The sequence below is a fragment of the Martes martes genome (assembly GCF_963455335.1).
Source record: "Martes martes genome assembly, chromosome: 10".
Lineage (NCBI taxonomy): Eukaryota > Metazoa > Chordata > Mammalia > Carnivora > Mustelidae > Martes > Martes martes.
The window spans coordinates 33,016,257-33,029,004 of NC_137898.1; the positions used below are offsets into that span (position 1 = coordinate 33,016,257).

Genomic DNA, 12,748 nt, shown 5'->3' on the forward strand with positions numbered 1-12,748 from the left:
GTCCATCCTGCCTTTTAAGTTCTTTTCCAGATAATGAACCTTTTCAACCAACACAGGGTGCTTGATGTTAATCACACAGAGAAATGCAACTCAATCTGTTCACCTTCAAATAGATAGAGCCTAAAAGGTAGAGGAAGTGCATTTAACTTCCAAGCCCTCATCTTGATAATTTCTTAGGGGACACTTCTTCAACTGCCTGTATTCCAGAGGCTTTCAAAGCCCTCAAGCAATTGCTAAATGATAATAGAAATATGTTTGCCTGCATCTAGGCATTTTTTGGTAAGTAGCCCATAATTTATCATTCTGCATTATTACAGAAAGCCTGGAGAATTATATAGAAGGCTTCGGCTTTTCCAGCTTATATGTAAATACATTCCCAAAGGAGAGGACACCTGGATCCTGTTAGTAATGTCTAAACACTGACCCTGGAGAAATCACTATGTCCAGTCGTATCTACGGACGTGCCAACTGTAAGTGTCGAGCAGGGAAATACCTCCACCAGCAAGGCCCTTGTCTTCTTTCCCAGACGGAGGTCGTTGGTGGGAGAAAGGTAAACAGAAGCAGTGGCTAAGGACTCAGTCTGTGGAGTTAGGTTGGCCTGGGTGTGACTCTGGCTTCACACTCTGGGTGTGACTTACCTGCTGTGTGGCTTACGAAAATTGCTTAGCTCCGTTCATTGATTCCACAAATGTTCACTGAGTACTCAGAGGGTGGCCGGTGTTGTAGGTACTGAGACAGAGGAGGGAACAAAACAGAACTACCTCATCGAGTTTTCATGCGTCCACAAAATGGAAATAATTGAATCACATACCTTCTACGGCCGTGTGTTACAACGCAGCATGGGGCCGGGCTCGTACTTATTACTACAAAAATTAATGATCTTTTACTTTGATTCTGGATTTTCAAAACATCTCAGGGTGGTTCATGTGATAATCTTTGGAGGCTCTCCAAATTCTGTTTTTCAGAAAATTTTTGAGGAGTTCCCCTTGATGGGGCCTGATAATAAATAGTTTCTGGGGCTTCAGGCCATGCGGGTGGGAACCGAGGCACGAGGTGGGGCCACGGGAGGGGTGAAGTACATTGGGCAAATCCAGCCATGGTCAGAATTTGCAAGGTGGCCTTGGCCTAGATACTCCCAGGAGCTTCTCACTTTGGGTTCCGCATGGAAGGGATTACGCTGATATTATTTTACCTCTGGAGTTTCTGTCTACACAGAACACTATTATAAAATTTCGAAAGAAGCACTTAACCTAAATCCCTGATGTGGCTCACATTTGTTTTGTTTCCTCTTGCCCTCTGGGTCTCAGTGGTAGAGGGCTGAGTTGGATAGCCCAGCTGAGAGATGCACACTTACGCCCAGGTCTGAGTACCTGTGCTCTCTCTTGCAAGAGAGAATGTGCCTCGTGGGCAGGCGGGCGGTGGGGGTTGGGCAAAGGTATTTGGTAACAACTCCTCTGTTCTGCTCTTTAATAATAATTATTTTAGTTGATTGAATGTTTCCTCTGTACCAAACAGTAAACTGAGCAAAGGTGTTTGCATATATCATCTCACTTAATGATCACAACTGAATGAAGTCCCTACCCACTACCTCCACCCCATTAAATTATGCCCATTTTAAGGATGCAAAAGATGAGGGTCACGGTTGTCAAGAGAATTGCTGAAGACCTTTAATCTTTGACCACAAGACCCAAGCCTCATCTGCTATACGACAGTGGATACAAACCATTAGCATCAACAACTTCTACCAGCTTTTTGTAAAGCTGTGTTTTTTTTTTTTTTTTTTTAAAGATTTTGTTTATTTATTTGACAGGCAGAGATCACAATTAGGCAGAGACGCAGGCAGAGAGAGAGAGGAAGGGAACCAGGCTCCCTGCTGAGCAGAGAGCCCGATGTGGGGCTCGATCCCAGGACCCTGGGATCATGCTCTGAGCCGAAGGCAGAGGCTTAACCCACTGAGCCACCCAGGCGCCCCAAAGCTGTGTTTTTTTGATTAGAGTGTTCCATACAGGAAATTTGAAAACTGTACAACATATGATAGAAAAAAAAATAACATCCAACCAAAGATAAATTCTCTTAGCATTTTGAAGTCCCTGTTTTTCTGCTTCATTTTGCTTTTTAACAATTTGAGATTGTCCTGTTTACTTTGTTCTGTACTCCACCTTAAAAAAAATTGACTTCATGAACATTGCCCCATGTCATTAAAATTTTTCCACCCAACCTATATGGTTAAATATTTATAATACATAAATATTATACCATTAGTTATTCACCAGTTTTCCTCTCGTTGGAAAATTAGTCTGCAAATTTTGCTGTTATACGTGTGATGAGCATCATTGTACAAAATTTCTTTTTTTAAGCCCTCAGTGGCAGCCATATTTGTCAGTTAGGGGTGATTTCCTCCTGTTGAGAAGTGTCATCATTTACATCTTCTGGTTGTTTAATCATGATGACCTTCACGGGTCATTGGAGCTGACACATTGTACCTGCTGGGAGTAGACGCAGCTGGGCCCGGGGTGTGAGTACCCAGACCAAAGGCCAACAGCAGGCAAAGTGACAGGACCTGCAGCCACTCCCCTTTTTCTATTCTGGGCTCAGTTTGCTAAGGATTTCCCAGAAAAAGGAGGGATGAGCAAAGGGGAGAGAGCAAGGAGAGTTGATGTGTGGTTGCTGTCCTGCACCTCTCAGAGCTCACCACTGGCTGCGCTGCCACAGAACCAGGTCCCCTTGGCATCTGCCTTTGACACCTGTGGCGGTTGCCTCCTGGGGCCCAGGCTCTGGACACTGCACTTCTTGTGGCCCCAAGCCATTGCCTTCCTTCGGCAGATTCTTACCTACCAAAGAAAAAACAGAGGACAGCAAACAAAACACTTTCTTTTATTCCTTTTCCTCTTCATTTCCGAAACCTAATTCTTACTTGGTCGAACTCCCTTTCCTTATTCAAAGAAAGGAGGGGACTAACTTCTTTTATTGGAGGCAGTGAGGGGAAAGGAAAAAAGGAAAGAAAGGAGAAATACATCTGGCCGACCATACTACCAGTTTATCTCCAGCTTCCTGCTTTCCCCAGTGTAACTTTTTTATATTTTAAAATATTTTATTTAACAAAATTGATTGAATGTGTAGTATGTGCCAAGTGTTGTGCTTAATGCAACAGGGGATAGAAATGACCAAGGCTCATCTTAAAAGAAAATTTCATGTAACTCTGCTTTGATCGGCTGATTTTTCAGAACTGTAGAACATTGCCATTTACTGAGCATCTGTATTAGGTTCTGAAGCAGGCACATTTAATCCTCACAACATTGCTATCCTATAGGTACCACTGTTCATGTCTTAACATGTGGGGAAAACTGAATCCTCTAGAAACTAAGTAACTTATGCAAAGTCATAGAGCCAGGAAGGAATAGAGACAGTATTCAAATTCAGGTTTTTCTAACGCCAAAACCTGTGTTCTTTTCTCTGGATTGTACAAATACTTATAATTGAAGTGTGGACTGGTTCTAGAATATTCCACTACAATCTACTTCAATAAAATATTTGATTTCCAGCTGAAATAACAACTTATATAAAAATGAAATGGTTGATGGCGATTCACAGACCTGTACCCCTGTGGATAAAAATACATTATATGTCTATAAAAAAATAAAAACATTAAAAATTAAAAAAAATGAAATGGTTGAGAAAGAAAAATTTTCTCTTCTCTATATAATATTTAGAAGAAATACTTTCCCCCCAAAGGGTTTAAGCAAATGGTGTTCAAGCAAATGGAACTCCAATTTAACCTTAAGAAATTTTGTTTCTAAATTGTATACTTTGTCCAAAGCAGGTTGGAGGATGTTTCACTGGAAGTTTGTAGTAAAACATCGCCCTCTTATGGGCATATGGGCATCGTACATTGGAGATGGATACAAAGGATTTAAACGTCAGAACAAAAGTAAAATTATGTGCCCAATGACATAATGAAAAGCTGTTTTTATCGTTTATCAGGTGTATATTTTATTCTTCAAAGTGACTCCTCAGAATGGAAGCCGAAAGACATTTTGGAACCGGCCAAGCAATCATTTTCCATCCATTTTTATGGAGGTGTCTGAATGCTGGGGACTACAGGACACACCTTAAGGAAACTATAATACCTGACTAGAATCATAACTATGTTAACAAGCCATAATAATGCCTAAACCATCAGAATCAAATAGTTCCAATGAATCCTGTATAGGAAGTTCACATTCATAAGTTAAATGGAAAACAAATACATACAGTGAATATAGGTCAGCATTTGACCTTTGGAGTCAAGTAGACTCCATGTGATTCACTTCTCTTTCATCTATGAAGTATGTGACCTTAGGCAAGTTACTGAATTATTTGAGCTTCAGTTTCTTCATTTGTTAAATCATAATGAGAAAAGTAGCAGCTTAAGTGAAATAAGCCAGGCAAAGACAGTATTTCATGATTAACACTTATATGTGGAATCAAACAAACACAAAGTCAAAACTCTTGGAAACAGAGCATGGAAAAGTGGTTACCAGGGACTGGGCGGGGGCAGTGGGAGTGGTCGGGGGACCGGTGTACAGGGGAAATACGGAGAGGTTGGTAAGAGGATACAAACTTTCAGTTTATATGATGAATAAGGTCTCAGGATCTAACATAAAATAGGGTGACTATAATTGCTAATACTGTACTGTGTAATTGAAAAAGAAAAAGTGGCAGCTAAGTAGGACAGGTGGGAAGATGAAATGAGAGAACACCTATCAAGGGTAGCATGTTGCTAAGAGTATAAAATGGTACTATATTATAAAGTCTGTCCCAATTCTTAATTGTATAGAACCAGTTCTTTTAGATTTGAAGCCCAAAAGTAAAAAAAAAAAAAAAAAAAGAAGACGCCCAAAAGTCAACAAGGTAGAAGTATAAGAACAGGGTTGTTTTTTTTTTCCTGAAGTGTGTTTATTTTTACCAAAGTTTTGGCTAATAGCAAAGGTTTAACAATCCAAATATGTCTCTAAATTATACAAATGTTGAGCTGCGTGGAGAGCTAAGCTGAGCGGACGTGGGGTGCTTCTCCCCCCAAAACCCTGTGTAAAAATCACTTACCAAATGCTTTCTCATTTGGACCCAGACTCCAATTCCAGAGTCTTGAAGCTAGATCTCCTAGGCAGAGCAGTACTAAAGCAGTAAGAAAGCATTTCAATTTGGATCACTTATTTGCACGTGGAAATGGGGAATGGACTCAGACTAGACTTCTGTTCAGCCTGCCTTCATTTCAGTCCTTTCTCATTGTTATTCTAGGTTTGGACTGTGCTGGAAAGACACCTGTATTATTATTATTTTTAAAGATTTTGTTTATTTATTTGACAGAGAGAGATCACAAGCAGGCAGAGAAAGGGGAAGCAGGCTCCTCACCAAGCAGAGAGCCCGATGTGGGACTCGATCCCAGGACCCTGAGATCATGACCCCGGCCAAAGGCAGAGGCCCAAACCAATGAGCCACCCAGGTGGCCCAAGACACCTGCGGTTCAATGAATTTGTAAATACTGTACCTACCAAAGGATTTAACACTGAAAAAATTAAGGTAACCTTGGGAAATTCTAAAACAGTCACTTTTCACTTCTGGGATGTAGGTGGCCAGGAGAAATTAGGGCCACTGTGGAAGTCATATACCAGATACACGGACGGCATTGTGTTTGTGGTAGACCCTGTTGATGTTGAAAGAATGGGAGAAGCCACAACTGAACTTCATAAAATAACCAGGGTATCAGAAAATCAGAGAGTCCCCATACTTGGAGCTGCTAACAAACAAGACCTGAGTAATTCACTGTCTCTGTTGGAAATTGAGAAATTCTATGGGTGAATCGAGCTCATTAACTCCCTGGCATTTGCAGCTCACCTGTGCAATCATAGGAGATGGACTAAAGGAAGGATTTGAGAAATGACATGATATGATTATTAAAAGAAGAAAAATGTTGTGGCAACAGAAAAAGAAGAGATGAATTGTGATCCTTTTCATATCTGTGTGGAGTAGGTTTTCTCTGGTTTGATGTTGACAAATGCAAGACTGTCTGCAGTCTGGTTTGCTTGCCTGCCCTCCTGGATGCTGAGAAAGCCTTGTTTTGTTGAACAATCAGATGCTCAACTCTTTTGCCTTGTGGAAGATGAGTAAATGCGGTGCTTCTTAAAATGGTCTCTTCTCCCTACCCAACAAATCTTTTGGTACTACCATTCTAGGAAGCCAAGCATGGACAGTAAATTGACCAGAAAACAGTTATGGAAATTGGACCTGAAGTTAGTGAAATAAGATTTTGAAGAGTGAAAATAAATAAATAAATTATACAAATGTTAGAGGTTTATATTTTCCCAAGGAAATAGATGATATCCCTACAAAGATATATTGGAACCAAACCAAAACAAAACAAAAAAACCCAAAAATGTGAGAAATACATCAACCTGTGAAATTCATGACAAAGATAATCTATGCTTTGTTTTATTTAATTTCAAAACTGAAAAAAGTTTTAAAAATATATAAGTATAGATTATAAAAAAAATGAAAGCATCCAAATATCCCTATCATAAGTGATTTAGAATATCCAGCTTTCTAAAATACCATTATCAGAAGGTCACTGTACATTTCGTTTTTTGGCACTATTATCATTGGAAGGGACACACAGAAAAGGCTGAACTGTGTCTTATTCCCCTTCCCTGGTTCAAATCACTGCCTCACATTCTCTACTTCAACATATAGAATTAAGTGCCCTGCTCAGTGCAGAAGGGAAGAACTGAAGCTGTTAATGCTTAAATTTCACTTTGCTAGAAATGTATTATAAATCACTAATTTGAGGCAACAATATATCTTTAATTGCTTGACAAGTCAATTAACTCAGATTCAGCTATTAAACATTTCTGATCATTTAACCTAGGAGGGAGTTCTAACTACGAGACATAGGGTTACAGAGAAAACGCATCAGGTTTACAAACAAACAATTCTCAAACATTCTAAGTGCTTTAAGAGCAAGTAATACCAATCAAAACACCAAACACTGATATCTTAATGATAAGCCTCTCATTTTTTATTATAGAATTTCAGACCCTAGTGGCAAATTACCATAGTCTTTGCTACATTCATCCTTCAAAGGAGGTTGAGTTAAGGTCCACAAGAACTAGAGAGTGAGGAGCTTCTGCAAGAATTTGGAGGAGGAATAAAGATGTGGCTGTAGGTCACAGCTACTTGTGCTCCTTCTTTAAAATGCACTGACAGGGCGCCTGGGTGGCTCAGTGGGTTAAAGCTTCTGCCTTCCGCTCAGGTCATGATCCTAGGGTCCTGGAATCGAGCCCCGCATCAGGCTCTCTGCTCAGCAGGGAGCCTGCTTCCTCCTCTCTCTGCCTGCTTCTCTGTCTACTTGTGATTTCTGTCTGTCAAATAAACAAATAAAATCTTAGTAAATAAATAAATAAAATGCACTGACATTCCAAGGGCATGCATTTTAAACAGGCCATTTTACCCTTGAGCTCTCATGGTTTTGAGCCTGGTCTGAATAGTTAACTCTCCACCTGGTCACTACTTTAACTTAATGGACAATCATGGAGAAAAAAGTGAAAACGACTGGCTCGTATGACTGAATAGTCCGGGATTGACTTCAGACATAGCCGGATCCAGGTCCCCAAATCCTGCCTGTCTGTGGCTTCTGCTTTTACCTATGTTGCTTTCACTCTAAGGTCGATTCTTAAGTGGTGGTGTCTGGATAAGCCACCAACAGGTCCAGTCCTTTATCTGTAACATTAGAAACTCTCACTAAAAAATAAGTATCTCTTTTTCTCTGGGCCCAGCAATGCTGACGTTTACTGGCTTTGGTTGGCTCAGCTGATCATTTCACCCTTGAAACAATCACCAAATTTGGGGAGATGCTGCACTCTCAAAGGCCAGGACTTGGTGATGTGCCCACCCCTGGAATCACAAAGTGAGGTCAATGCCACCTGAACACGGGCTGAGAGTACACGGGTGGTTGCTCAAAGGCCCATTGTGGTGCTGACACCAAAAGGTGGAATTGATACTAAGCATGCAAAACACTACTGAGCTTTATTTAACCAGGATGGTGAAGACAAAATAAAAGTGAAAAACAAACAAAAAAAACCCAAAAAACCAAGGCATATTCAGAAATGTTCCAAGGAGGGCACCTGGGTGGCTCAGTTGGTTAAGCAACTGCCTTCAGCTCAGGTCATGATCCTGGAGTCCCAGGACGGAGTCCCCCATCAGGCTCCCTGCTGAGCAGGGATCTGCTTCTCCCGCTGACCCTCTCTCCTTTCATGCTCTCTCTCTCAAATAAATAAAATCTTAAAAAAAAAAAAATGTTCCAAGGAGGAACTAAATGGAATTTGATAATATGGATAGTAAAAAGGAGTGAAAATGATTGAGTTAACCTATTCACAGACTCACTTAAAGCCAGAGATATAGAAGAAGAAAAAAAAAATCTAATGAAGGAATCACACTCTGATTTAGAGCCAGGATCTTTCTGGGAAACAATTTGGAATAGAGACTAACTGGGTTATTGTATTAACCAGGGTTCTCCAGAGAAATGAAAGAAGGTGTATGTGTATAGATTCAAAGAGACAGGGAGAGACACGGAAAGGCACACACAGATTTTTTAGGCAATTGGTTCGCATGATTGTGGGGCTGGCAAGTCCAAAATGTGTAAGGAAGAGTTGCCGATGCAGCTTGAGTCTGAAGGCAGTTCGGAGGCAGAATTCATTCTTCTTTGGGGTTCATCCATCTTTTTAAAACCTTCAATTGGTTGGATGATGCCCACTCCCATTATGGAAGGTAATCTGCTTAATTAAAAGTCTGATGTATATGTTAATCAGATCTAAATACTTTCATAGCAAATCTAGAGTAGTGTTTGATGAAAAACTGGATACCATCGTCTACCTGAGGTGCCACAGAAAACCAACCATCCCAGTCACCCACTTAAATTCTGAGGGATCTCCAGAGAGCCAGAAGGGAGTTGGCCTCCCAATGCTGAAGCCAAACCCCAGGCCAATTAAACCAGATATCTGGGAGTGAGGCCCAGATAAAGGTATTTTTTTTGATGTTCCACAGGTTACTCCTATGTGCATCCAAGGCTGAGAATCACCGTTGTAGAGCAGTGGTTCTTCAAGCTTGGTTTCCAGACTAGCCACTTCAACCTCACCTACAAACCTTACCTACAAATGTGATAGACATGCAAATTGTCCCTACTCCGGACCTACTAAAGCAGAAACTGGGTTCAACCCTAGCCCTGCAGACTGTGGTTTAACAAGCCCTTCAGTTGATTCTGACGGTTGCACAAATTCGAGAACCACCGGACTAGAGTTCTCCAGTGACACAATGCTAACACACGCAGGAGTGTAACACTACACCTCCACTCTCAAGTCTCTTATTAATCAGAAGAGTAGGGGGCGGGGCGCCTGGGTGGCTCAGTGGGTTAAAGCCTCTGCCTTCAGCTCAGGTCATGATCCTGACCCTGGGGTCCTGGGATCGAGCCCCACATTGGGCTCTCTGCCCAGCGGGGAGTCTGCTTCCTTTCCTCTCTCTGCCTACTTGTGATCTCTGTCAAATAAATAAATAAAATCTAAAAAAAAAAAGAGTAGGGGTCTGTTAGTAAGCCTCCTCAGGTGAAAGCACTCATTAAGGTTTTCTTAAGTAATCGAGTGTTTGTTGCAAGGATACATAATGAAAATTATGGAATCTTGACTTTGTGGCCAGGTTTCACCGAGTGGATATTTTCAAGATACAACAGGCGTATGAATCTGACAGCAGCTCTGGAGACTCAGTGACAGCTTCCAGAGCTATTGCCTCCCCAGTGTGTAGGTCTAGAACCCTAGTATGCCTTAGCAATTCTGTCCTTTCATCTCCCCTTGTACAAACCGCTGAATTCTTTCTCCTCTATCTTGTCTAAAATTTTGAGAGCATCTGATTGGCTCAAACTCTTTCATCACTTGGTGATGATGTTCCCTTAACTTGTAAGCTTTGCTGGCCGAACTGGCTTCCCTTGGGTCAGGTCTCTTACCAAGGTCAACCAGTTGGGACCAGGGGAAAACAAAATGCAGAGTAAGAATCTTCTAGGGCCATTCCCCTTCCTAAAGGTCTGAGGGCCCTAACATGGGCTGTGGGTATGTCACACAATGGGAAGGTTGGTCTGTTAGGGATGTTTAGCTGTTCTCTGACCCTTAAATCTATGTGAAGTTCTTCGATACAAAGAGACATCAAGGACAAATTAAACATTTATTCAACTCTAACTTTTGGGGATGAGTTGGAAACTTTTGCTGAAAAGCTTTGGGAATGTTTCCCTTTCAGTATTTGCTATAGGTAAGTCTTGTGGCCAAATTTAGAAAAGCCATAAGCTATATATTATTTTGGAAAATCATCTTATTTGCATGCACCAGATTGTAGGGCCCATATTTTATGCAGAAGGGCTCTTTGCATAGTCCCCTTCACTAAGTCATAAATGACAAAAGCATGTTGGTAATTTTAAAAACCTCATTTACCAAAAAGGAAAAAAAAAAAACACCAACCCACCTCAAGTGATCGTTTTCTCCACATCATCAGACTGGCCCTCCAGGTTCTCTTTTAATAACTGATCTAGGGGCATTTGGGTGGCCCAGGAAGTTAAGCATCCGACTACTGGTTTCAGCTCAGGTCATGATCTCAGAGTTATGAAATGGAGCCCTATGTCAGGCTCCTTGCTCCAGTGTTCTGCTTGAGAATCCGTCTCTCCCTCTCCCCCTCCCCCTGCTGGTGGGAGTACTTGCACCGTGCTCTTTCTCTAATAAATAAGTAAATAAATAAAATCTTAATGACTGGTCTGATTTCACTATACTAAACTGAACTGAAAAACGGGAAAGTTCAGCCCAAATCAAAAGGTTAACTAACCTCTGGGAAAGCATGAGTTTGTTACTTAAAAACCCTTAATGATGCCAGAATTCACTGAACATTCCCGAATCGTTTTACCTCTCAACGCCAAGATTAAATTTGTACTTCACCCAAAACCTAGCAGAACCCACTCACATGGTACCAGTCAGTATTGCCACCATTACTTGATCTTATGCTACCAACTAACCGATTCAATTAAAAAAAAAAAAAAATAACTAAATACTACCTTGAAGTCTAAATCACAAACTTGGGCTACCAAAATATAATTAAAACCAAAATTTAATGTGTATTTCTCAAGTTGTTTAATGTGACTGATTCGTTGTTGGTAACAAAGGGAAACTTATGCTGAATCGTTTCCTCTTATTGGCCGTATTCTTCCATCCTGGTTTCAGAGAAGTTCTCTTGAAAGAACAAAAATTCTGCAACTCTGACCTGGGTCTAGTTTTCATTTATTAAAGAAGTGTGCCCTCGCCTCAAAATGTGCCTCTGAACAAAGAAATGAGTAAAAGAAGGATCATCCAGAGCGTTTACAATGAAAATCATGCATTATCTAGCAAAGTTGGGAGTATTGGAGGGTTTTGGACATTCTAAAAGTGTTTGTAAGCATTTTACTTTTAATAAGGCCATTTATCTCAAAACCATAGCTGAAGATTATGGCAACTCTTTAATAAAACAGTTGTTTGCTTGCAGTGATATGAAATAAGGAAACTGAAGTTTTAAAATCATTAAGTGTCTCACTAAGAAATTTTTCCCTCATGGCTTTAAGGGGAAAAAAAAATTAATACACTTAGTTTAAGTGCCATTGATAGGGCTGTGATTAAATACTTTCAAACTGCACTTGAAGATGCAGTATTACTAACTCAACTGAGTTAATAACGTTTTATCTGGTAAATCTCCTTCATCTTCTGGAAGTTAAATTATCTTGGTAAAAGTAGTCAACCCTCACAACTATGCCATTACAAATAATCTATAAATTGGGGGTATAAATTCTATAGGAATTTATTATGCCTTTCAAACTAAATGTTCAACGGAGTGTTTGATGATTTCTAAGTAGATAAAAGCATTATTTTCCCCAAGTCTCTTGACTTTATAAAAATAAGTGAAATACAGAAGTGCCTGTGCATATTTTCATATCCTCACTTATACTCCTAAAAAAAGAAACCTGGCTGAGTCCTGCTGGGTGAGACCTAAGAATGTTATAAAGAGAAACCTTTCTACTTCCAGGGTTCTTTAAAATATCCCACTTCAATGTAATTACCGGTGTTCACAGTGTAATTTAGAAGTAAAGAGATTAAGCATTAAGTAGCAGCAGCAGAGCTTACTTACATCCAGATACCAGCAGATGTCAGCAAAAACTAAGGCAGCGCCACAGGACTTCGGCCAGGGACCTTAAGCTATTTCTTTCAGGGTACCCTCAATGTAAACAGAAAATCTCCAATTCCCTGCACAGTCCTTTTAAGACCCCCCAAACACATCGTTCCCTGGCCCAGGATGGGTGGGGAGGAGAGGCCACAGTGGATCCATCTGCCTTTTCAGCACAGCAACAGCTCTTCCAAAGAACTGAGCTGCCCAGATTTTGTCCAATGAAACTCACCTACAACACGTTATGTAACAAACACATACTTCAGCCAGCCATTCCCATTAGAAAAAAACAAACTTTTTGTGTGTTTGTTTACAGAACACTCATATTACCTGGGCTCTGCAATATGTGTTTAGGGGTTATGAACATGGAATATTCGAGAGGACATGAATGCACTTTTCTGGAGAATTTTCTGTCAGGTGGTAGAACAGCTTGTTATAAAGAAGTGGATATAACATTTTAAAAATAGAAGAATCTCAAGTGTAATATATATTTTTTTTC

At 40.5% G+C, this 12,748-nt stretch overlaps 1 pseudogene across 1 annotated transcript; it reads left to right on the forward strand.

The window, feature by feature from the left end:
- The first annotated feature begins 439 nt into the window (after nt 1-439).
- On the forward strand, nt 440-5,977 carry LOC308350798 (ADP-ribosylation factor-like protein 4A; annotated as a pseudogene). Its single transcript has 3 exons — nt 440-550; nt 5,121-5,311; nt 5,493-5,977. The product of its transcript is annotated as an ADP-ribosylation factor-like protein 4A (transcript).
- The last annotated feature ends 6,771 nt before the right edge of the window (nt 5,978-12,748 follow it).